This window comes from Kryptolebias marmoratus, linkage group LG12, assembly GCF_001649575.2.
Source record: "Kryptolebias marmoratus isolate JLee-2015 linkage group LG12, ASM164957v2, whole genome shotgun sequence".
Lineage (NCBI taxonomy): Eukaryota > Metazoa > Chordata > Actinopteri > Cyprinodontiformes > Rivulidae > Kryptolebias > Kryptolebias marmoratus.
Window position 1 is genome coordinate 1,717,496 of NC_051441.1, and position 27,279 is coordinate 1,744,774.

At 38.8% G+C, this 27,279-nt stretch overlaps 1 protein-coding gene across 7 annotated transcripts in view; it reads left to right on the plus strand.

The window, feature by feature from the left end:
* Window positions 1-27,279, plus strand: part of rbfox3a (RNA binding fox-1 homolog 3a) — a 562,538-nt gene that overhangs the window by 205,456 nt on the left and 329,803 nt on the right. For all 7 annotated transcript variants that reach the window (XM_017419378.3, XM_017419373.3, XM_025006644.2 and 4 more), the window contains one exon: window positions 14,649-14,721. The gene's annotated coding sequence lies outside the window, so the exon portion shown is untranslated. The remainder of the gene's footprint in view (window positions 1-14,648; window positions 14,722-27,279) is intronic.

A 27,279-nucleotide genomic window follows, 5' to 3' on the forward strand; every position in this document is an offset into this window, starting at 1 on the left:
CTCATCCGCCAGCAGCCTCAACTTGGAGGCTGCACAGCGGCGCTCCGAGGCCGGCTGGCCTGAAAATCACTTTGTGTTCCTCTCCCAGGCACATGCGATATGGATGCGTCTCCGCTCGGCTCAGGCCCTCCCGACACCGTGATTAATGGCACTCGCTTCTCTCCCCATCTCATTCTGTTACTGTCAGAGTTAAGTGGGCCGAAGACAATAATAAACAGTCAGTCTTCTGTGAACCCCCTAACACGATCATTCCACCCCACCCGCTTCCCCCTTTCCAATGAGAAAAAGAGAAAGAGAGATGGAGTGGGAGATGGAGGAAGTGTACGTGTGTGTTTGTATATATGTGCACGGCTCTAAACAGCCAAATGCAGAGTTAAAGACACAGAAACAGGGCTCAGTAATGGAAGTGGGAGCTGAGAGATGCGTCAGTAAATCAGATTGTGCCTCATAAGTATGTGATGTTAAGAAGAGGTACCACTTGGTTTAAATCCTGCAGGACAGCAGAAGTGTGTGTGCAGGAATTATCCAGGAACTGTGTGGACAATGAATGCTTTTGTTTTTGCTCTGGTATTTTAAATATTGGCCATCCTGGGATGTTTGTTTTTCTTCAGAATATCAAGCTTCAGAGCCATAAAATGTAGTAATAATTACAATTAATTCAGCATTGCATTACTTCCATGACCTCACCACAGTCCTGCAGCTCATGACAGTGACTAAAGACTTGATCTGCGCTGTGATCATTTAACAAGTCGAGCAAGTGTTTTATAGATTTTAATATTGCATGGACAATAATAGAAAGCCAATGCAGAGCACTCACCACGATGATCTGCTTGGTATCAATACCGTTTTGCAGGGAGTTGCCACTGGCAAAAGCAGAAATATTATAAAAACATAACTTCATAACTAAATATAGCATCTGTAACCAGTTAAATAAGCGTAAAGCTCAAGCTTGTAACAGCATTCAAATTAACAAGTTCTACACAAAAAGTTTGTTTTGAAAAATCATCAAATCTACTGATTTCCATTTTATTATTTTTTAATTTTTACTTTTTCTGCTGCTTGAAACCGAAAATACATTTTTTATATTTATTTATTTAGGATTTAATTTGAGCAACATCTTAAAATAAACAAACTGATGTTTAGTGATGCAAAGAAAAACATTTTCTGCAACATTTTTCAGTTTTAGTTTCATTCTGAAACAGCCCTACAGTAACAATTTGGGGGAGAAATTAGGACTAAACTGCAAAGAATTTTAGTCATTTCATTTATATTTTATTATACCAATAAAAATATGAGAACAGTTAAATTTGTGAACATTGGACAAGTTTATGCTGCAATAAAAGCTAACATTTCTGTTGTTAATGACTGTGTGGACTGTGGTTTGTGGTTTGATGGATCTTCGGTCTGAAGGTTTTTGTTTTCTTTGTAGAAATTGTTAGTCTTTGTGAAGCTAAAGAGAAGGAAAAACATCAGAGCTTTAAAGGTTGAATAGGTGACCTATATGGTATTTATACGTGCATCACTCAGCAATTTGCAGAGAAGCACACAATATTACAGTTTTACAGATTAATGTTAAATGATTACACAGAATAAAACAACAAATAAACATACAATACTGTTCAGATGTTGTAAATTTTAAAACGGATTAAATTCTTTGCGTGTTACAGCAGCATATCTCAGTGATAATTGGAGGTAGGGGGCTGCCTGTCACATCCTGGAAAAAAAGAAAAAAAAACTCAGGAAGCTGACAAGCTAAAAGTCAGAATGTCAAAAAAATCTGTAGATCTCTAAAAAGGTTTCATGAAAATATAGTAAAGCAGAGAAAAACTCATAAGATTCTTTACATTTAAACCTCTGCTGTTTGGCACTTTTTATTTTCTGTAGTGTTGTTTTTACAGTGGAGAGATAAGATGATTAAGTTAACTTTTACAGTCTTTTTGATAGAGAACTCTTCAACCAAGAGAAAAAATCTCTGGATTTCTGAGTGACTGAGAGTAAAGAAAGGAAGTGAGAAGAAACTGTGAAGACACTTTGAATCCCAGACCTGCTGTTTTAGTCACTTGTGAGCTTGTCTCTTGCTGAAGCCCCTGCCTCTTCCTCCCAAAGCCTGTCACTTCACTCTGCCACATCCTCTTCAGTCAAGCACTTCCTTCTTCTCCCTCCGTCTCTGCGAGAGACTGACCAAGCTGCCTCACCAGCAACACAGTGCTCAATGAGCAGCAGCACTGTTCAATTCTCTGAGGGGTTCTGTACACAAACAGGAATAAAGGATCCAAGTCTGAGTTCCAGTCACTGACCTTGGTTTCCTCAAAAGCCTCCACAGAGGCTGTGAGACCCTTCACCATCACTGCCGTTACATCCTTCCTCCTCCTCTCCTCTTATTACTGGGGATGACCCGCCTCACAGCCCTGAGCTCAGTGACCGAGAAATCCTCCAGCCCTTGCTGTCCCTGTCCTCCTTGCTGCTGGTAGATTGTCTTTGTGTCTACCGAAGTGGCCTCGGAGAAATGAAGTGCCGTGATCTCATCACGCCGAACCCATTGTTTTCACTCTCATGCACACTGTGTAATAGCCATGGAGATAAGGGGATGATTCAGGCCTTTCACGGAAGGAAATATGAAAAGCCTGGCTGTGAGAAAGTGAAATTACTGTTTTGATGGCTTTTGATGGCAGGGGGCATAATTGCTGGATGGAAGGAAGGATGGAGGGTGAAATACACATAGGAGATTAGTATTTCTAATACAGGAGACGATTGGTTGGAGGCCTGCAGAAGGTTATGCACACAGTGGGTACTTCTAATGAAGCTGCCGTGTTCGTGGAAAAGCAGTTTGACTAAAATAGCTCATTGTTCTTTTTTCCACAGCCACCTTTGCCCCCCTGGATTGAATCTGCAATCTCGATGGCATCGCTGATTATAATATTGTTTGATACTTCATTGCCATGGAAACTGTGATTAATTTAATATTGTTTGCGGATAAAACCGTTGCCGTAGCCTTCAGGTTTGAGAACTGAGTATTTTTGGCAGCTGGCATAGGGCTCATCAGCACATGCAGACAACATGAGTTTGGAGGATTACAGCTTGTAGTAATGACAGGAGCAAAGCATAAATAGTATAAATACTCCATGGGATTATAATTAGCCTTACTCTGCGCATTTAGACACACTCAAGTGGAACTAAAACCTTATTGACTTCTGGAGACAATTTCATATTAATTGGATGCCTCTTGCTTCTCACCATCTTCTCTCTCGGTTTGTTCTGGAGCTGCTGACAAATGTGCTGCAGTGGAATAACAGAGCGTGAAGCAGATTAGCCACAGCAACAACTCGAATGTGAGAAACGCCACCTTGATCTCTGGGACCGATGATGCCGGCGTCGATGGTGGGGAGAGATGAGAATCAAAGGGGAGTCGGGACAGCTTTGAAGCAGTCTATGACAAGCAAATAAAAAGAGCAAAAAGAAGACTGATTTGTGAGAGGGAAGCTGATAAGATAAAGCACGTGTTTTGGGGTGTTGTTCAGTACGGAGACAAGGAGGATGGGCTTCCCTGGTGATGCTAGGACATGGACATGTTGGGAATTGATGTGACTTGTGTTCGTAGCCACCATATACTCAAGCGCACACACACACAAATGCAGTCTGTTTCATCCTGGAGTTCAGTATGCGGTGTCTGTCTCCCTCCCCCTTTTTTTATTCGTGCACTGGCCACAAATTTATCCCTTATTTTCCACCAAGAAGTGGTGCAAAGTTGTAAAGCTAATTAAGGAGTGTGGATGCAGCAGTTCGACAGATGTGCACTGAGATGGGTGCTATTGAGTAGCGGGGATAATGGTGTGTGGACCTGGTGGGCAGTGGGGTTGTGTTGGAGGGAGCTCCTACCTGGGCGTGCATGTTAATCAGTGCGCCTGTCTGTTGAGAGTCGGAGAATTAAAGGGGAAGGGAAGCGTGTCGCCAGCCTGGAGTGAGGAGACAAGGCAGGCAAGCTGATTAAGAGCACAAATTTGCCAGTTTGGTCAGACAGAGAGATATGTGTACGGAGGAGGAAAAGGGCAAGAGAAGTGTGTATTGATTAACAGTGCTGGTGGTGGAATTCAGGAAAGACAAATAAAACAAAGGTGAAATCTACCTAGTGTTGTCAAACGAATAATTTTGCAGCACTTGAAAGCATCACAACACTTCAAACAGTCAAAAATCAGTAAATGACCATTACATATCTGCAGAGAGGTCATGATGCAGGCTTATAGATGTTTATTATTTCATCATTTCTTCACCCATTGCTGCAATTTCTGCCACTAAAAACTCACTTTCAATTTTCTTTGACTACACTTCCATTTTTAGTCACCCAAAACTTCAATCCCAGCTTTCTCTGAGATTTATATTTCATGCAAGAATTGCATTTTACATAAAACAGTAAAAAATCTCTCAATAGTCTCAGAACCACTCCTATTTTTTTAAATACACAATATCATGCAAATGCTGTGCTCCAACTTTGCTTGATTGTTTCATTTTTGTGGACTGAAATAAAAACCTCCAAATATTTCATTCCAGTGCATTTTAGATGCAACACATGAGAAAGGCACAAAGTAAGTAGTGTATATTTCTGCACACTTTAAAATTCATTCCAAAATAAGTCAGAATTCATGATCCGGCAGCTTATTAGAACCGTTAGGATCCAAAGCTCTCAGTTGTGGTTTTCTGTAAGACTTTATCAGTCTCTTGTATGGTTGTAGAGGATTTTTGGCCCACTCTTCTTTGCAGCGTTGCTTTAGCTCATTGGTTTCTGCTCAGCTCTCTGAGGTTCTGGTTCTGGACCGTTCTGCTGTGTTTGGGATCATTGTCCTGTTTGTCAGACAGACAGCCTCACATCTGACTCCAGAATCAGCCCAAACCATCAGCCCTCCACCACCGTGCTGACAGCTGGGAGGAGCTGTTCGCTGCAGTGCATTCTGGGTAAACATCCCTACTTTGGTCTCATCTGTCCAAAGGACATTGTTCCAGAAGTCACATGGTTCCTTCAGATGAAACATCTTCTTTTAGAGAGAAGAGACTTTCTCCTGCAACCCTTCCAAACAAGCCGTACCTGTTCAGTCTTTTTCTAATTGTCCTGTCATGACCTTTAACCTTTAATCTGCTCACTAAGCCCTGTAGTCTCTCAGACTGAGCTCATTTCTCTGATCACTGCGCAGTCTGACCTTTGGGGTGAATGTGTTGTGACAAGTGGAATGTTCTCCACTTGTGAATAATCTTCCTCTGCGTAGAACGATGGAGTCCAAATAGTTTGATAACAACATTTGACCCTTCCCAGATTGATGGGGAACAGTTTCTTCTCTTGGGTCATTGCTGATGTCTTTCCACCTTGGTGTTGTGTTAAAACAGACATGAATGTTTGAGAGCAGCAAAATGTTTGTTTTTATAGAAGGGACATGTGATCAGCAGCACCTGGCTGCTTCCTGCCCTCCTAATTCCTGTGGTAGAAGTCAGGATGGACTCAGTTTCTCTCACTGCTTCAGCATTTTGATTCAGGTTGTGTTAAATGACACACTTGTGTATTTATGGAGCTTGAATCTACCCTTTTTTTTAGAATCTGGTAAGAATCAGACGGTAGATTATGTTTCGATGTGTAAAATCTTTGAAATGCAAGGTATTCTCATTTATTAAAATGGTTTAATATTTCTGGCATTTAACTGTAGATCATTTTTTTCCCCAATGATGTAATTTTTTGAGGGGGGAGATGGACATTACAGTAAATTAAATAAATGTAGATAAGAATTGATATGAAAATGATAAAATCTGCTGCTAAAACATAGAATAGGAATAATGCACAATCTGAAAAGGTAGGAGATGTAGAGAAACAAGTTAAAGTACATTTTTCTCAATCGTAAATTATTTTCCTTTTTTAATGTAGTCTGTCAACAAAAACAAAGGTCGAGAGGTGAAACTCCAACAAGATTATAGAAATAAATCACATCACAAATGACTTCCGTCCTGTTCTAATTAAATATTTATGTTCTTTTGTTTGTCCTTTTTATTCTAACTGGAGAATTGTGATTTGGATTTATTGACAGTAACATTCACACAAGGAATGGTTTATTTCTTTAGAAAGATGCAATGTGCTTTATACTTTCCTCCTCAGACATCTGCAGGTTTTTAATTAGCATAGTCTCCTTTTTTATCCACACAGCCTGATCTCATTCCTCTGTAATTGTTCTTATTTACACAGTAAAGGTTTACGGCTTTTTATTGACATTCCCTTTCCCTGATCTCACTGCCTGCCGTCGATAATGAGTGGGGAAATTATTTTCAACACTTAGACATTATCAGTGTGTTCAAGTAGTCTTTCTTTTAATATGGTAATGCTGCAGATATAATCAGCTGGTAATTGTGAAACACTCGAGTACAACACATTTTGTGGCACTCCTTCCTGAATGAAGAAATCAGACGTTTGGCAGCTCGGAGCTGCTGCTGGATGAGCGTACCAAGGCAGACACTTGCCAATCCAGTCATCTTCGTTTAAATCCAAACGTTTTACCCACTTCTATAGAAACGTTCAGCCTTTCTCTCTCTTTTTTTTTTTTTTTTATCGTGACTCGGAGATGCCAAACACAGCAAAATGTGAAATTTCACAAAACACACCAAAACAAAAAAAAAATTGCACTGTCAGAAAACGACTCCAAAACAAACAAAAAAAAAATAAAAGAATTTTAGAAAACATGGTTAAAAGTTGAATTACAAACAGAAAATTATACAATTCAGGTAATATAAGAAAAACAAACGTAAAAAGTCTGAAAGCAGAATGTTAGACTTTAGTTTTTATTGTTAGATTTCTGTTTTCTCTTTATGTTCTCATGTTGGGTTCTGTGTTCAGTTGTCAGCTTTTCTGTTGCTTTGCTGTGTTTTCTGTTTTGTGCTTATTGAAATGTCTTTTCTGTTATGTCTTGGGAAATGTTGCTGTTTTCTGTTTCGCTGTTGTGTTAAATGTCTTTGTGCTGTATTTTTGGTTTTGCTGTTGCTTTGTGTCCAACGTTGCAGTCTTTTCACACCTTGGGGCCACTGTACATCTTGCTTCTTATTCCTAAAAATCCCCTCTTTATTAGCATTGATCCTCCCTCAGACCTGGTTTATACCTGCCTTCTATTTATGTCGCAGCATCATAAATGATTTTTTTTGTTATTGTGTCTTAACCGGAGTGATGAAAGAAGTGTTCTCCCCGTGTCCTCCGGGGAGGCAAGAGCTTCTCTGCGGAAGAGGCTGGGATCCTGACTTTGTTTTTCTCCTTCGACTGTTATTTCCCTGAAGAGAAGAGGCGAGTGAAGGGAGCTATGAGTGATCGACTCTGCCTTTATTTTCCAAGTTTTCGGGGGATTTGAAGTTATTGAAAGTCTAGGGATGGGTGACAGCTCGGAGATGTCTGTGTGATGCCTATCAGGCATGCACCGGCCACTCCGCTGTGCGTTTGTGAGCCTCGGAGACGGCGGGCACTGACTCCACGCTCTCAAATACATGATATTCTTGTGGCCAATCATTTCTGCTCACACATGACATCTCTCCTAGATTGATTTCATTCAGCTGTAGAGGGCGGCAAGATCAAACAAACGTTGTTTGAAATAGCAGCGGTAGTGCAAGGAGGAGGAGAATGAGGGGGGGGTCAGAGGTGGGAGGTTGCTGGAAAGATGAAGTGAGGGATGGAAATGGAGAGAAAGGGAATCAGTCATCCAGTCAGCACTGTGCCATGTGGTGACACGGTATATTGCTGGAAAGTGTTACTCTATAAACCAACACTTCTTTTCACATCGAGGTGGCTTTTTTGTAGAGGTGTTTTAGGGTAGCTGAGGGGGTGGGGGGGACGTCTATTCCTTCACGATGCCTCTGAGTACCCATGCAAGGAATAATGGATGCGTAATATGGAACGACAGCTTGCAGAGCCCTATCATTATTGTTGTAATTCACTTTTAGTGTTTCTACTATTGCACTGCAACAGGAGGCACAGATGCCACCTGAATCTGCTCCTTCTAGCAGCCAGAAAACACCCGCTTTTCACCAGCTGTCCTGGAAAACACCCTGCCAGCCCCCACCCCCCAGCCCCAGCGTGGCCAAACGTGGGTACGCGTCCGTCGTCTTATTCCACATTTTGAATACATGTCGGGGGTTTTCTTTTTTCCATGCATTGTATGTTTGTTACTTTTGTAAACTGAACATTTTAGAGTTTCGTGGCAGGACTTGGTTTACAGTTAAGCTTCAGGTTTAAGGATGATTAATCGTTTTTGTACACCATGTTCTGTTGGATGTGAAGGGGTGTGCTTTAAAATGCGCACAATTTCACTGAACCAAATCATTTCACAATCCCAAGAGTAACAGGGAAAAACCCACATACAAGTATTTTCTCTGCCAGTAGTGGGCAGACTACCTACAGCGCTTATCTCCACCTGAACAAACTATAATCCTCTTCAGCAGTCAGTAATAATATATAAGCTGTGTTGTTTGAAGGCAGTTTTTATAGTTGGACTGTGTGGACATTTTGCTGAAGTGACAGCAGACTTTTTTTTCATGTATATATATTCTGATCAAACTGCCAGCTGCCTGTTGCCTTCAGGCTGTGAGGGTAAAAGGGGTGGCAGACCCCCACCTGCAGCGTGGACAGCACTGGCTGCAAAAGATATTTCAGACACACAAAAAATGAGTGATAATTTGAAGTGAGTACTTTTACACCTTTACTTTGTGGTCAGGCGGTCTTCAGTGACTGTGAGCCAAAGTGTGAAATCCTTTCTTCAAAGCCATCAAATTTTTGGGGACGAAACCAGTAATTTTATCTAATAGAACGCTGATTGCTGCTCTACTTTGGTGTCCACAGCTTGCTTTCTTCTTCATCTTGTTCATGAAAGAGTGTCTGACACACGGCTGCCATTTTAAATCCTCTGTGTCTATTACTTTCAACATCAGCACCAACAAGAAACCTTTAACCCACAGCTGTTAAAGACATCTGAAAACTTGTTACGTCCTTTCTTACCGTCTCGTCTCCATTATGAGGACGCTAAAATCTTTCTCGAAACCACTCTCTCTTCAGATTTATACATTTTCCTTTAGGTTCTTAGGGAGTGATACTTCTTTAGTGCTTGACTTGGATGTCAATCATATGTAATAATATAAGATGTATAGTTAATTTTTTGTAAAATTATAATTTTATATCAGTGTTTTTGTTTAATAATAAAGGATCTATGATAATACAAATGAACCCATATTCTACGTTCTGCTGTCTCTTCAGCTGCAGTTGTGAGAAAGATGAAGATTGTATTTCATATTTTAGAGTAAATCCCAGTGATTCATTTGAAGTTTTTGCTCAGCTAACCACCTGTTTCAGTAAACTTTTATTACTGCACAAGAAAGAGACGTGATTTAAAATCCTGCACACTTCACTGTTTTTGTATTATCATTTATCCATTTATTTGTTTAAACTTAAAACCCTAATGGATCATGAGACTGAATTAAAATGGGAGAGAGTTGCATGTGAAAACTGAAAGGCCTTTATGAAACATTTTGTAGGACAGATCTTGGACTCAGTTTTTGCAACGTGATAGACAGCAGAGAGTCACCTCTGTAGACCCTCCCTCCTCTTTAATGAGCGTTTGTGGACAAATCAACAGCGTCAAACATCCATCATGCGGAGAGATGTCAGCGGAGTTGATGCTGCGATCGACAAAGCAAAACGTCAAACTCACCACATAATGAGACGTCCGTCTGTCTATAAAAAAAAAGAAAAGAAGAAAGGAACATGTCATTGTACAAAATTTCAGCCTTTATTGTAAAACCTCAACATTTTGAGCAGGGTGGCAATCACTTTCAGGCTGCATTCTCTTGTGAAACTGGTAAAAATGCTTTCTGATCGCTTTAATTTTGATTAGATCTTTAAATATTGATGTGTTTTAAAGCCTTTAGCTGTTTTTTGTTTGGTTCTTTAAATATTTGAAGCTATTTTGGTCAAACATTGAAAATAACAATGTGTGATTTCATCCAATATTGCAATATTTCACACAATCTCATATAACCTGTTTATGTATGAAGTACGTTGTGAAGGACTCTCAGCCACCACCATACCAAAATATAGCTCAATAGCTGTAGAAATCACTGAGGTGTAGCCATTTTTGTGTAGGATAATGTCAATATCTGTAGTGGCCATCTTGAATTGGCCAAGCAGACATGTTTATTAAACAGACTGAGACAGTAGATGCATTTGCAAGTTTGACAGGAAACGTGCCCCTACGCTGCCCGACCGAGGAGAACTTCCTCCTGGTAACCACAGCCATGAACACACAGCCTGTCTCTCCATGCACATCTGTGTTATTTCCTTCAGCAAGTTCTTCATCAACTGACTATCTTCTTAAGTTCATAGGTTTATATGTTTTGCTGGAACAGTCGTAAAGATGGCTGTATTTTCTAACAGCCTCGCCCAGCTGCTTCTCAGTGGAGCAGAAGAGCCAAAATGACTCCATTAAAGCTCACTGGCTTTCCTGCATAAACACGCCCACAACAACCTCTGACCAATCACACAATACGTGGCACAAAACTCTGTAAGAAACCCGTGTAGCCTTGTCCCTGCTGAGCCCCAGAAGCCAAGGCTTGTCCACCAGGCACTCCCTGGAGAGCTTGTTCTCATGGGGCTTGCTGCAGTAGCAAACCCTGGTTTCCCATATTCCAGGTTGGGTATCGACAAATGTCTTTGTTTTTCATTAAAGTCTTTGAATAGAGGAATGTGATCTTGGAGTGTTGTTCATGAGAGATGGTAGGATGGAGCAGGAGACTGACAGATCGGGGCCTTGTATGCAGTCATGAGGATGTTTCCATCTGTCGTGGTGAAGAAGGACCTGAGCTGAAAGACTAAGCTCTTGATTTACTGGTCCATCTATGTTCCAACTCTCACCTATGGTCATGAGGTATGGGTCGTAAAAACAAACAAACAGGAGATTCTGGATACAAGTGGCTGAAATGAGCTTTTTTATGGTGGCCAGGCTCATCCTTAGACATGTGGTGAGGAGTTCCATCATCCATGGGGATCTCTGTGTAGAGTGAAAGAAGTCGGCTGAGGTGGTTCCTCTGGAGGTTTTTCAGGCATCTCCCACTGGGAAGAGACCCTGGGGCAGATCCAGAACCTGCTGAAAGGATGATCTACCCTCTCAGACCTGGGAATTCCTTCCTTTGGAAGCACCGGAGAGGGATGTCTGGATTTCCCTCCTGTAACTGTTGCCTCCATGAAAATAGATGGATGAATAAAGTTTTATTGAAATCCATCTAGTAGTTTATGCGATGCTTTGCTAAAAAACAGTGTTGACTCCAACAGTTAAAGCCAAGGTTTTAAGCAAAGATGTGCAATGTTTTGGCCCAAACTATATGTTGGTGATGATGCTACTTTGAGACCATATTTTAACTTAATATTTGTAAAATTGAATTACTTATTGCAATTGTTTTTTTAAGGACACCTGGTTGTAGCCATCCTGAATTGGGTTGAGTCCAAAAGTAAATCAGTTATAGGTTTTTATTCCGTGATTCATGAGATAATTTCCCAATGTTAGATTCAAACCAACACACACAGAGAAATTAGTAAAAACATTGTCACTCCACCTTTGAATTTGGCAGCGGGCGATAAATTAAAATGACTTGTTTGATCTAAACTAAACTGCTAAAACTGCAAGGTCCACTGAATCCAAGCTGTTGCTGATTTTTCTGTTGGGTTTAAAAACCAGAGACATAACAGCTTCCTTTTTCCTTTGAAAACAGCGGTCTGACTGTGAGGTGTAGTCGTTAATCTATTGTCTAAGTTTTAAAGCACATTTTGTTGCTCTCTGTGTTGTTGACTGCAGTCAATTGAAGGAAAATAGTCTTTGAAGTCTACTTCAAAGAAATTCAGTTATTCCCAACGTTTTAGATGTGTAAAGCAGTAATTTTCAGCTGCGCATTCTTATTTTGTTTCATTATGTTTGCATTCACCTTTGCCAGTCTTTAAATGTGTGCTTCTGCTCTCTCTGCAGCATTAGTTGACATATAGCTCAGTTTTCAGATGCCATGATGTGTATTTATTCACCCATCAGTCAAATATTTTGTCTCATTGCTTCAAAGTGCAGCCTTTTCTTTTCTCATGCAAAATGCAAAACAATGAGCAAGTAATGATATGGATTTCATGGATACCCAGGCTCTAATTGAAACAGGTGTGATTAGCATTTTGTTTGTGTTTCATGCTGCACCGTAGGCCTATTTGTGTTATATGGGGACCTTTATGGAAATGAGCACTTTGAAAAAAAAATCAACAGAAATGTAACCTATTTTTTTAAAAGGTGCACACATTTACTGTGAAGATCATCCTGGCGAAACCACAGAGGGAAATGTCAGAAAGGGGAAAAAAAAGGTTCAAAGAGAAAATAGCTGACTGACTCTGTAAGTGAAGCTAAGCTCAAAATGAAAAATGTTCATTATATGCCCGTCAAGGTGAAAGGAAGCCATCTCCTCACCGCTGCAGTTAAAATGTCGACCTCTCCGTCTCTGAGGGCGAAAAAGAGGAGAAATGTAAAAAGAGGAGAAAATCTTGCTCTGCGTGTGTGTGTGAGACTGATCCCAGCTTCATTCCAGACAAGGGCAGCAGTGTTAATGGTGCTGCTCAGTAAAATGACCCTTACATCTATTTCTTCATACGTTTACAGTCCTTCTGAAGTCCATATTTTCTCCTTGTCAGCAGCATTTGTGTATCATTGTTATGTTTTGTGTGCGACCTCCACAACAAGTGTGGCGCCCTCTCAGACCACTGCTTGTCTCTTTGCATGTAGCTGATCATGTTAAAACTCTAAAATTGCTCTGAGGGTCTGTTTTTTTGTGCAGCTATGAGGCAGGACTTAATGGTCGACCTCTGCAGGTCACAGACGTTGTTCCCGCTGCGTCATTACTAACAATTTATGTAATCTCATGTTATTTGGATCAGTTGCGCCATGCGCCGAGACGGTCTTCGTGCTACATCTTTTCCTGCAAAATAAAGCAGCATGTGGGAGCTGAGCAGCAGACCCCATTTTGACCAAAAAAATGTCTGAGAAACGACCTTCATGGCCTGACTGCAAATGAGCAGAAGCCTCCCAGTTTGGATTTGTTGGCTCCTGCGCTCGTGCCAAGGCCCATTAGAATTTTCATAGGGTTTCCATGCCAGCGTAGCAAATCTCAACTATCTGTTATGGATTATGAACCGACCTTCCACCTCACCATCTTCTCTCCAGCAGCAGTGTTGGCTGCGAAAGATCTTTTAAAAAATGTGAGCAGCTGCGTTAAAGTGCTCTGAACTCTGTGCAGGTATTCCATCATCACCACGCTCTCTAACGGCTGCGGTTTCATCCGCTCAACGCTTTCTTTGCAATACATCATTTTGTTGCAAAATTTAAAGAATAAATCTGAACAACTTGGGTTTCTGTTTTATCAACAGAGCTAAATTCAAGTAAACTAAGTATTAGCAAGCAGCCTGATATTAATAATCCTCTGGATCATAAATCTTTGTTATCTTTGTTTATCCAAAAACTGTTAAACACACGTTGTAGTTTTTTTTTTTTTTTTAATTCTGTCCCTCTGCAGATCTCAGAATGTGGATTAATTCACAGCTGTGGGTATTTTCCCTTCTCTCACTAAAGTTTTCAAAAACCATTCTCTCACCATATTTAGAAATTTATAAAATAAAACTTGCAAATATGTCAGCAGTTTTCAAAAGTGAACACTATGTGCTGGACTGGGGGATGAGAAACGGTGGAGAATCTAGTGATTTTTGTCTTCTATTTTACAAAAAAAGTATTTATTGTTAAAACAGTTTGACTTTTTGACATTTTTAAGTTAAAGGTCATGCCATCAGAAACAATAAAACCCTAAGATGTGTTATATGAATTTAGATTAGTTTCATATTTGCTCTTTAAAAACAGGAACACGAGATCTTCTTTTCACATCCGAGGTTTCCGAGCAGCTGAATTTAAAACGTTAAACACTGAACAGGAACTAATATTTAATTAGTTTACAGTGTTATAAAGATTATACAAAATATTACAGTGACTGAAGGTTCCATCAAACTTTAAATATTTTTTTCAGTTCACACAAATTGTTCAAAAAACTTTGTTTTGAACATAGTTTTCTATTTATTTCATTGTATTTATTTTTCATTATTTAAGACCAGCTTTTAAAAAACTAACACACATTTATAAATAGAGAAGTTGTCTTATTTATTTATTTTTACAGTGGAAAAACTGCCACTCAGTCTCTATTCTCTGTAAATTAATAAACTAGCTGGGCATATTTCTCTAACATGTATTTCCATCTGTTTGCCTCACAGACATGTTTGTTTGTGTGCAGACCTTGAATGTTTAAAATGGTTTGAGACGTTAACAACATGATCTTTTATACAACAATGCAAAAAGTTCAGAGAATTTAAAACTTTTTTTTGTTAAATTTGACCAAAAATGTGAAACTCTTTGCTTTGCACCAGTAACAATCTCGTGTTGCATTCATGTTTGTTGTTTTTACTGTTGAGTGGTTAAAACTTGATCCTAAATTCTACCTAATTAAATATGCCTAAATTTAGAAGCAGTGCTTTTCTGAGTCATACGACCATCTAACGCACTTCTCTGTTTTTGTTTTTGTTCTCACAGTGATCGTCTGAATCGGGCTTCAGCCTCTGCAGTAGCATCATCTGATTTTCATCTCCTGAAACCTTCCAGACAGGTAGGACGTCAGACTTTCACCTCATGGCTCATGATGGGAACTTTCTTTGGTCCTGACAATGTTTAAACCTAACTGCACTAGCAAATTACAAACTTTTCATTCTCTAGAAGAAAAAGTGTAAAAATGCAAAGAATGAACTTCAGCCTGCAGACATCACAACTAACATATTAGGAAAACATACAACAGAGTGCAGTTTTTATTCCTAATCACATTCACAGTATGGAAGGAGGAAAACGTTCCTTTGCGCGTTGGGAGCTGAATATAAAAACAAAGTAATCTTCCTCAGCACACCGCCTCTGTAATTTCTCATTATTCAGCTCATCTTTTAATTAAAAGATGTCTCTGCAGGTTTTTAAATGCTATATTGACTTAAGTTACAAACCACTGGACAACAAAGAAATCATTTTTCTTCTTTTGCCATTTTGTGTAATGAGCCACTGTTTCCACGTCCCTCTGCATTGAAGCTGTTTTCTGTCGACAGCTAAAAGACAACCGAACACACTCATTGGAATGATAATCTAGTATGCGTCTGCACTTATGGAGAATATCTTGAAGCATGTCAGACTTGCATCAAAGCCGCTGTTGTAATTTTCTTTTCAAGGGCAACTTGAAAGCGGAGTCGGGAAGAAAGTAGCATTAGTTTCTTGTTTTCTCCTACGAGGCAGCTGCTTCAAAAGTAACCTCACACTTTCCGAGGGGAGTGTAGGATGATTCAGCAGGAACCTAACCACCCATCTTACTGATTCACGTTTAAACATAAACAGAAATACGGCTGCTCCGGGGGAGTTTCTCTGCAGAATAGAAAGCAGCCCCAAATTTCATCAAGTCTTTTTATTTAACTTTCTGTTTCCCCGTCCTTTATGGCTCCCTGTAGCATTGTGCACTCATAAAGGCACCTACTGATTGGCCTTATATGAAGCATGTACGCCAACAAAAAATGGAGAAGAGATTTTCCCATGTCACAAAGGGATTGAATGTGGTTCTCCAGAAGAGGAGGGCCTGAGAGGATTATGTGGCTCAGTGGGCGCTGTATTGTGCAGGGAGTGGATACTGCAGGTATCCGCCGAATCCCGGCCAACACAGACGCACTGTTGCTAGGGATAATGTTGCCTCCCAGCAATTAAACTCTGGAGGTTTTCAAGTGGTTTAGGAGGGAGCTTGTTAAATTATCTCATCGCTCCTTTCACCCTTTCTTCTCTCATCTCTCTGCCTCTCTGTTAACCATATTTCTGCTGCTTTCCTCAATGAAAACCTGAAACGATCAGGGAATTCATTTGCCTTCAGTACTTTGCCGTTCAACCTGTTTAAACTATTTATCAGATGCACACAAGTAGACATGTGACGGGAAGACGCATGCACATCCTTCAATGTAAAAAAAAAAAAGCTTAAAAAATGCCAAAAGCTGCCAGATGATGGCACCTTTGATTTATAAACAGACTGATTTCAGTAAAACAAGACAATGAAAATCTGAACTGACCGTACTTGATGCCTCCTTGTTGTTTACTCCATATTGTGACCAGTTTCTTGTGGTTTTGAGTTTGTTGAGGTGGTTTGAAGTAAAAGTTAGATGATTTAAATGTTCAGGATCCTCAGAAGTTTGCTTCATCAAACAGAATCTGGATTATTTGTGGTTAAAATGGCCTTTAAATAAATTCAGAAGTTTGTATTTGTTCACCCAGAACTATTACCTTTTGTTGATGTGTTTGTGGTGTGAAGAGAAATAAGCTTATCCATTTTTTTTTTCTAAATCTAAAGTTTTTCTTGTGTTGTAACTTTGTGTTCCTGTTGTCTGGTTTTGCTCAGACCATTTTTTTTTTCTTAAAGTTCTTATAAAATATCAGCAGAATAGTGTTATTATATTTTTATTATTATTTTTTTCCAGTAGTAGCTTTTTGAGTCAAAAAAAATGACAATACTGTTTGGAGGAACTTGCTGTTCAGAACTTGCTGCCCCTTCACAAACAGGAGCTTAAAGCTCCTGAGGTGTGTTAAAAGTTGCTGTTTTTTACTTATTATCCCACTTTTGTTGGATGAACAGGTGACTCATCTTTAGGGCTCTTTGATTGGGTATAAAGGTCTAACTTTTGACGACTAGCAGAACTTCCTGCAGCTGCTTTGATGCCGACAGAGACTCATATTCTTGCAAACCTGTTATAGTTTGTACATTTGTTCTGCTCTGGATCGAGGCTCTTCAACCTGACTTCCTGTCATGTGGATCTTCAATCCCTCTGGAGTTTAACCAAAAATAATGTTCACATTTAAATTGGAAACAAGCAAACAGATAACAGTTTTCTTCCCTCAGATTTGACCAACATGAGCGTGATTATTTGCAGCCAAATGATGATAAAGATCAGACTGGGTGCTTCAGTGAACTCAGTTCTGTAACAGATATTTGTGAACAGTTTAGTTACTATAAAGGCAGTGTTTACACAGCTTCCCAGCAGGTTTACCACCTTACATCCCAAAAGCTATCACAACATTTTAAAAATTGAATCACAAGTTGAGGAAAACTTGGTTATAATTTTTTTTAAAAATCAAGAAACAAATTAATTTTTATACTGTTGGTTGTCTATTTTGGTCAGTTTCCACAAAAATGAGTAAATGATTATTTTTCTTCAAGAAAGTTTTTTTTTTCTTTAGAACTATAGATTTTTGTTTTCTTTTTGTTTGTCACTCTTATAAAAATTCAGATGACATCTTATAAATTATCTTCTCTTTTCTTTCAATGGAGTTATTGGTTTTATTTAATTTTTACTTAGTTTCAGAGATGATAGAAAATGGCTTTAACTGTAAATGTTGCACGTCTTTCATATGCAACAGTGCTAGTCTGTAATTTCTACCAAATTACATCTGTTATTTTCATTTGCATAAAGTTTTTTATGAAACAAATGTTAAATATTTTAGATTTCCATCACTATTTCCATCACTATATAAACTATTCCTATGTTCAAATAAATTTCAAACTATGTACCAGTCTTTATCCCCTAACTTAAACTCATATTTAGTTCAGTTATTTACTGTTAGGTAAATGGCATAACTATATTTAATCTGAGGGTCACAGACTCTGCTGTTGTCCCTTTTCTTGTTACCAAAGATTCATTCATTTCTTGCAGACTGGATGAACATTTTCTTCACTTTGCCTTTCCCTTCAACCTCCATAAACCTCCTTGTCTTGATTTTGGCTTTATGTTTAAAGCAATGCTCACTAATTTTGACCATCATCCTCGGGCAAACAAACAGCTTCAGAGGTGAAAGTCCACAGCAATAAAAAAAAAAACCAAACTGCTCATTTATTTCCAAATGTGACACTGTGCTTCCTAACACCCTTGGGAGTTGTGTGTCCGTAGTTCCAGGTCGCTTCCCAACACTGTGGCAGTGCTGCGTTAACCTCTTTTTCTGAACCCCTACACACACACACACACACACCTCAAAGTAAGTGTGGGTAGTGGTGCCCCAAAGCTTCCAGGACAAATTGGTAGCAAGCGGCTCATTTACTCGGAGCCGTCATGAATGGACTGTGCCGTGACTGTGTAAACAAGTGCAAAGACTCCCAAGGGCATTCCTGCATAAATAATGACTCCAAAAGATGTTTGCCATTTGTACCACTCACTGGATGCAGACATGGGTCAGGTAGTCTCCTCTGCAGGGAGTCTTCAGTAAACAACAGCCGCAGCGTCCATTAACGAGCGTGTGGAAAGTTTATCTGGTCACAGGTGCGAGGGCTCGTCTCCCAGGCTGCAGGAATTTATTTTAGTCTCCTCCTGATTATTGAACACCTCCAGGACTAACTCACAGACATCCTGCTTTGGTCTAAATCTTTGCAGAAGTTTCCTCATGAATAGTTTTAAAACAACAGAGCTGCATGGAGTCTCCTCTGTGGAAATGTGGAAACTGTTTTGTCAGTTTGACGGGTGAAGAGTCAAAACATTTCATGTCTTGTTGTTTCTGCTGAGCACAGTCTTGCTCAGAATCTTCCCCTTTAACATACAAAACAAAAGCTGACTGCATTTTTTTAGCCTTATTTAGTATCACACAACAACGAAAGACTCTAAAAAGTCTTTTTTTTTTTTAGCTTTCCTGGAAAGAGAATGAAACAGCAGTTATTGGTATTCTTGACTTAATTTTAGTTGTATTATCCTCTCTTGGCCAAATGAAGCAGACTGAAGGATTCAGCACTCCAAGTTTGATTAAATTGCTCCAAACATTCTCCGTGTGGATGCACTCGAGGCCGACATTAGAGCAGGGAGAGACTTGGCTGCTGTTTTAAGTTCGTATTTTGATAAAGTTGTTCAGGTTTCACTTTGATCTTACTGAAGATCCCTGCTGCTTTGACGGGTTTTGATTCATTTTTTCTTAAAATTTTTACAAAAAAAAAGAGCAAAAGGTTTCTATTTTTTCTTTTCTATTGCAAACATAAATATAGTAGTACTATATGTCATGTGATGCTTATTTTTTTTATATTTAAATGACTTTTTTTCTGCAGATGAACTCATAAACATTCACACTCTGAGTGAAGCTTTGCACAGAGTTTCCTCATTAAACACAATTATTAGCTGGATTTAAATTCTGATACCTATTAATAGAGAGGTAAAGAGGGAAAACATGCTGTTACCTAAATCTAAAGGGTTTATCCTCCGTCTGAGGGGCATTCGCTGCCTGTCAAACTCAGCTTAGCAGAGATTGTCAGAAGTGCCTGAACCTTTATCAGGCTGAGCTTCACTGCGACACAAATGCAACTGTAAGGGTGTTAACATGCTGACATTTAAAATGTACATTCATTATCGTTTCCCAACACCAAGCAGTTAAACACACCTCATCCCCCCTCCTCCCATGCAGAATATAATCATTTCTAAATAAAGTCACCATTTACAAATTATGTCACTAATGTTGAAAACCTGAAACCTGTAGTAAAGTTAGAGAAAAATGTGACAAAACAAAACCTTCCAAACTTGAATGTTTCATTAATTTAGTCCATTAGTGCAGCGTGCAGGCTAATAATCCTTTCAGCTTCTGGTTAATGTCAATTGTTTCCCATTTTCTTTCTGAGGGAAACTGTTCCTCATGATCTGCTCAGTATTTTTGTTCTTTAAATATTTTAGAACGTTCTTGAATCACCATAAATATAAAGGTCAAGCTCACAGGTTGTTTTAAAAGCCTTTATGTTGTGCGCATGAATCTGACACTATTTGCAAAATATCTCATGAATCTCAAAACAATTTGTATAGAAACTTGTGTTATCGTCTGATTAGAGTCAGCCTAATTCAAGATGGCCACCACAGCACAAATGGCAATGACTCATTGAATTTTACAGACACTGAGATAAAACTTGGTGATGTTGTATCTGAGACGGATCTCAGACTAACTGATCGCACAAAGCCTGTTTTTAAAACTATAACATTAACTACTGGAATCAGCTCAGTCTGGTTGTTAGCAAAATATCTCTTGAATCATTGGATGGATATTAGATATTTTAAAGTCCCTACACTGGCTCCCTGTAGCTCAAAGAATAGACTTTAAAATACTGTTGTTAGTTTATAAATCACTGAACGGTTTAGCACCGCAATACATTAAAGATCTGTTATTGCTGTACCAACCGTCTAGACCCCCCAGATCTTCTGCTTCTGGACTGCTCTGCATCCCCAGAACCAGAACCAAACGAGGAGAAGCAGCTTTCAGTTTCTATGCACCACAAATTTGGAACAAACTTCCAGAAAACTGTAAAACAGCTGAAACACTGGGTGCCTTTAAATCTCAACTTAAAACCCACCTGTTTAGAGTTGCTTATGGCTAAATTAGGGTTAGAGTGCGGGGTTTTGATGTTTGTCTCTTTCTTACTGTTTATTCATTGTCACATGCTGTTTTTATTTTGTTTTTTAATTATGTAAAGCACCTTGAAATGCCTTGCTGCTGAAATGTGCTATACAAATAAAATTTGATTGATTGATTAATTAAACCTTGATGAAGTAATAATTTTGTTAACATCTGCAACTGATTAACCTTTGGACTTAACCCAACTGACCTTAGAAAACTAAAAAAATGTCCATAATTCAGCCAATTTTACAGAGATTGAGCTAAAATTAGGTGTGGTAGTAGCTGAGAGTAGTGAGCAACACATTTTCCAATTACTCGTTATTTTCAAGGTTCTTCCAAAATCCTACAACTCTGTCATTGCTCAAGACTTCAGACTTAATTATTGTTAACAAATGTGAACGTTACATTTCCACATGGAGCCGTTTGACACGACGGTGACTGAATAGATGAAGCCAAATTAAAAAGGCATCGTGGTTTAATTGCTTTGTCAAACCCTGACGGTGGAAAAAGTTCACGTGTCAACAAATAAATCAATCATGTCTTCATATCTGTTGGCGTAGACATGATGTAATTACATATCACTTTTGTTAACCAGTTTCTGGTGAATTCTTTGGAACTGACCGGAATGTCGTGACAGTCAGGACATGTTTGCTTCTTTTGTCAGCGTGGGTTTAAAATCCTCTTCCACAAAGGGCACAGTGCTGTCCTCCTGCTGTCATTGCTGTCAATGACATATATCTGTATACTTCAGTTTTGTCAACAGGCCATGTTTGGATTTAATCTTTATATTTGCAACTTTTTCTCCTGTAATGGAAGCCAGAGTGAGCAGCAACCAGTTGTGGTTTCTTGAACAAACAGAATTTCTTCTCTGCTCCAACACAGAATCATAATGTTCTGTCATAGGGTTCAGTGTTGGTTCTTTTTAAACACTGATAATCCATTCTTTTGTTTGTTATCCATGTTCGGGTTGCAGGGGCAGTGGGTTGGGTGGGTGGTCATGGGTATTCCTCCTCAGCGCCTCTTCCTGACTCCACCTGGTGGAGTCGGAGAGTCCCAAGGTGTTTCCAGGCCAGGAAGGATACATAACTCCTTTACAGAGTTCTGGATCTGCTCCAGGGTTTCCTCTCAGAGGAACATGCCTGAAGGGCCTCCAGGGTGGGGCTCCCAGGAAACTTTTGTTGGCTTCTTTTGATGAGGAGGAGCAGCGGTTCTACTTCAAACTCCCTCCAGATTATGGAGCTCCTCACCTTATCTCTGAAGCTTAGCCAGACCAGCCCACAGAAGAAGCTCATTTCAGCTGCTTGGATCCTGCATCTTGTTCTTTCAGTCCTGATCCACACCTCATGACCATGTTTGATGGATGGAACTTAGACGGACCAGTTAATCGAGAGCTCCTTCTTTCTGCTGAGCTCCTTCTTCACGACAACAAACCAGACCAACACCTTGAATACTGTAAATGAAGCCTCGATCCATCAGTCCATCTCCTGCTTCATGGATGGAAGGAACACCAATAATGTGACAAAAATAGTATTTCAGAAAAGTTTATCTTCAAATGCGCAAAATGGCATTTAAGGCGCACTTGAATAAAAAAAATGAGTTTGATTTTTGTTTCTCAGTTTTGAGAATACAATAGCTTTGAAAATAAAGCTTAAATATTCTAAGAATAAATTCAAGCCAAAGGCAGCAAACCTAACGACTGTATTTGTTCAGTATTTTTATTAGTTTTGTAGCCGAAGGTTATGGGGTGCACTCTTACAGCTAAACTACAGAATGACATGGGAAGTTAGTTACAGTTTGTGTGCAGCTCCAGATGTAAGGTTCAGTATTTGTGCTGAAATAATTTCCCTTTTAAAACCTGTTCTGAAGTATGAAGTCACTACAAATCATTTGGTAGGTCTTTACATCAATTAATCTCTAATCTTAAAATAACACTTTTATTTCTCCCATTTTTTTATTTTCCTCATCTTATAACCCATGGACAAAACTCAAATCTTACTCTTTGATTTATTTATTTTTTCCTTCTGAGTGGTCCTAATACATTATTGTACAAGTGAAACCAGTGATTGATGAAGATAAAACTCAGGTGAGATTTTGCACATCTGACAGTTCAAAGCAATCCATCTAAAATTTAGGACATTTCTTATTGGTCTGACCACTGAGGTGACATAAAACACTGAGGATTATTGTTTCTACATCCACATTACATCACAGTTAAAAGATGCAACTGAACTTTACTCCTAATCTCATTTTGCTCTGGAGTCTGCAGAGCTCTGACCTCCTATTATTTGCTGCTTCGTAGGTATTGTGTTCTTTTGACTGTTGTTACTGCACGTCAGGAGTTGGCAGGAATTCTGTAGCCGGCTATATCTTTTAGACAGCCACCCAGGCTGCAAGCAGCACCCCAATTGTGTTGCGTAATTGTGTGGCATATAGGTTTCTGCTCCAAGCGTGGGTTTGAGGGAGAAAGGAAAGCAAGAGGATGTGTTGGTGGGAAAGAAAGGGGGGCAAAAAAATAAAAAGGAAAACAAAGGAACACCCACTCCTCATTAGCTTAAACATTGCATGTGTCCGTTCCTCGGTGAGATAACATTTGAAGAAGAAGGAGGAAGAAAATAAAACGGAAGCCCACATCTTCTGCGCAGCAACATGGAATGGAGACATAAAACAAATCTCCACACTTAGGCTGTGCCATCTGTTCATCTTGGAGAAGAATATGCCTTAGCAACATTTTTTCCCACCTCCCTTAGAGACCATCAAGCTCCCTCAGAAGCTTGACAAAGTGACACGCCTGCATGCCAACCCTGCGGCTGCGTGTTTTCTTCCTCCTGCCTCTCTTTTCTTCTCATGAATTTCACTTTCTTTCAGATAGTTTGCATATCTAAATCCAGTTTTTGATAGCATATGCAAAATACAATGCGACATAATACAATTTGAGCTCCATGTGAGAAATGGGATTATCTTGGTGGTGATTGTCAGCTCTGTGTTACAGTAATCACTTTCTTCCATGAGCAAAGACGTGACTCACTCACAACTTGACCTGCTGTCATTATCTATTCACTCTGACACTATTTATGTCTTTCTGGCACCATATTTTGTTTTCCTTCAGGTGAAGTAAAAATGAATTTGGAAATGGAATAAATAAATGCAGGAATGATGAAAAAATGAGTAATCCCCCTGCAAATTGGAACAAGAAGTATATCCCACCGGCTGTAAATCTCCCCCTCTGTTCCTGTTGCTCTTTTTATTCTCTCTCAAAACGACGTTTGGATGCTTCAGAGAAAGTGGTCGATCATCACTGGGGAGGCATGCCGTGGGCTTCATTCTGCAGCCAGACGAACTCCACGGTGGTCTAAATGATGTAGGATGTTTATTCCAGGCCTCCATATAAAGGTCACCTCACATACGACTGACACAGACTCACCAAAAGTAATTTCTTAGATCAAATATTGGATTTTTTTTTTTTTTTTTTAATCTGGATGCTTACAGTAACCTTATTCTGTGTTATCAGCTGATGCCTGGTCTAACTTTGATCCGTTCCTGCATCAAATACTTTATTCCTAAACTGCTGAGTTTATTGTTGCACCTCATGGACAACTTGAGAACAGGGCTAGCTCCTGTTAGTATTTTATTATTCTGTTTGAGACGTCGGCACTGTAGGAAAATGTGGAAGCATCTGACTGAAAGGTTCCAAAAACGGTCAGGTCGGTCATTATTTAGGTGGCATGTTGTCTTCAAAACATTAAAATAAGACACAATTTTGACAACTTTTTTATATTTTAACAGATTTCAGATCATTTTGCATGCCTATTTAAAGACAATATTTAACTTTTTAGAAGAGGAGAGAGTGAAAAAACAAAATGTAAATGTAAAATCATTAATCTGGTGAACATGGAGCTGGTTTCATATTCAAACATCTGCAGATACATGTGCATTAGGTATATTTAATTACATTTAAACTCTAAAAGAAAACAAGTCACAGATAAATTTTTCATCTCCAGTTTTCTATTTGAAAACAATTAATTTAACTTTTTTGGATTATTTTGACATCTCTAAAGCTATTATTTTATCCAAACTTTTGAGCTGATAAAACTGCAGATGATTTTTTTTCTTTTTATGAATATTTTCATAGATTAAATTGTTTTATAACAATAAACAATAAAGCAGGTCTTTAATTTATTTATTTGTTCAACACAATAAAAAACAAACAAAAAATACAGATACAAATACAGTGCAGGAAGCATAAAAACAGATTAACTAAATATGCATCTATCAACCATAAAATAAAATAATTTTTATTTATTTATTTATTTCAAACAGACAGTAAAAACAATCAAAAAAAGAAAAGAAAATGAAATACAATGAAACAAACTTAAGAAATAAAATGTATAACAAAATTATTCTGCCCATGTGACATGCAAATTTTTTTTTTTTTTTATTTTTAATGACATAAACAAAAGCTTCATGCAAACCTAAATGCACCCGAGTGTTTTCCCACATTATGCATCAGATGTGAAGAGGTCAGGAGCAGAGAAATATATATTTCCTATTTATGTGTAACATCAGATGTGAAAGAAAAACAAGAAATCTGTGATAGAGAGCGCATTAAAATACTTCACATTAAAAGTTCTGCTAACAGGAACGTGTTCTTGTGGACACTTTCTCCTACTGACGTACCAAACTGTTGATATATTTGTTTTTTGTCATAAATTATTTCTAGATGCAGACTGAAACTTTGCATCATCAACATGAGTCCTTTAAACACGTCCTGCTCACCTGTTTGAATTTAAACTATAAAGACTGTGTGACAAATAAAAATCTTCTTACTTTATTACTAAAATTAAATCAAAACTAAATACTGTCAGTCACTTTGATTTCAATCAGGGCAAAGTTTTAAACCTGTACACGAAGAATAATCTCCAATAATTTATATTTATGAATAGTTTGCAACATACAGCGTAAATAAATAAATCACATTATGGTTTAAAACAATTTTACATATTTAATATTGTAGTCTCTTTTATATTTGCTGCAGTTTTTCTCAGCTCCATGACTCTTTTTTTTTAAGGATTTTTTTACTTAATATTGAAACTTTAAACTTTGCTTTTGTACATTTCGCATATGTTGTTTTCTTTATGCATTAATATTTTTACCGGCATGCAGAAATTGCCGAAATGTTTTTCCAGTTGACTCAACTTTTCCTATTGTTGTCTCAAAGCAACTTAGTGATAAAGGAATGCGGTCTATTTAAAACCTTCAGCAGAATAAATAGGATTAATAATGAGTTTTCGTTTATGAAAAGCAAGCCTTGCATACCTTGGTATACCTTGCTTTAATGGTATCCCTTATTTCAGGGACGTGTTTGTATTCATTCTGTTTTCAGTTTGACTTTTTTGTTTTGTAGACCTGTTAAAATGCTCCTTTTAAAAAGAATGTGTATAGATGCAGGTAAAGCACACGAGGCTCAGTGTTTTATGTGTGAACCATCATCATAATGAAAGATGGACTCTCTTGAATTAAGTGAAGCATGTGTCTCATCTTTTTGGCCGTCGATATCTGGGTGACACTCTGCTCCCACTCACTTCTGCCAGGAGGTGACACATGGATGGGGGTGCATCATTTTATCAGTTTTTGACTGAAACCACATCTCCCACCCCAACCTCAGCCTGCTTCCACGAGCAGGAAGGAAACATCCATCAGGAAAGGTGGAAGAGACTCTGCGGTCACACGTGTTTGCTAATACAGTTTAAGCTTTTTTCTTTTTTAATTCTTCATTTCTGACCTACACATAAACGTTGCTTTTCACCTAAAATCTCATTACAACTTCTAAATTTGCTTTTTTTAATTTAGGACACTAACTGATCAAAATAACTAATAATGAGTTAAAAGAAAATGTAACTGTTTAATCTTTTGAATGAAAAGAGAACGGAGCTTTCAGTTGATAATTAGGAGAAATAACTGATTCTTCGGCTGTGAGGGACATTCAGGTGACCCAGAAAATTCAGTGTCATTAAAAGCTTTGTTCCCATCTCAACAACATGCTGCTTTTGTCTTCTGCAGGACTTCTGCGTGTCATCTTTTTGTCCGTTCTGCTGTAATGAAATTTAACAGCTGCTTGGATCTCCGGTAATTGGAGAATTTCCTGTTTCTTTTGTTTTACTTTTTGCTCCATCCAGTGTTGCATCACAGCCGCGGCTCTCCACTGAACGCTACCAAATAGCTTTCCTAGATAGCCTCACACAGTGCAGTTTAATTCTGGTTACACAACACTAGATGTCACTCCAATGTTCCGAGATTAGTTTGATGTGACTGCATTTGCCCACAAACTAGGTGGACATCCCCATTCGCCTTTTAGTGCATTTCCACACATCAGCTTGCATGCTTTCACATCACATTACTTCACATATTCCCCTAGTTAATTGTGGATCAAAAGCTTGTGTCATCCAAGTCAAAGATGCTGCCTCAGATAAGCAGATTTAAAGTGTGTGTTATTTGAGCAGAAAACAGAAGAGGGGTTACTGCTGTGGTGTGATCCCAGGTCTCAAGGGGAGGCTCCCGCTTGTCAGAATATGCTGTTGCAGGATCTTCCTGATGAAGTCATTAAGAAGTCATTAAGAAACCATTAAGAATCATTAAGTCGGCGAGGTGGCACTCCAATGCGCACACAGTGAAGCACCAGGCATCAGGAAAACTTGTTAATCACGCAGTTTATTTGTTTCCCCAGTGTGAGACTGTAAATACTATGACAGTG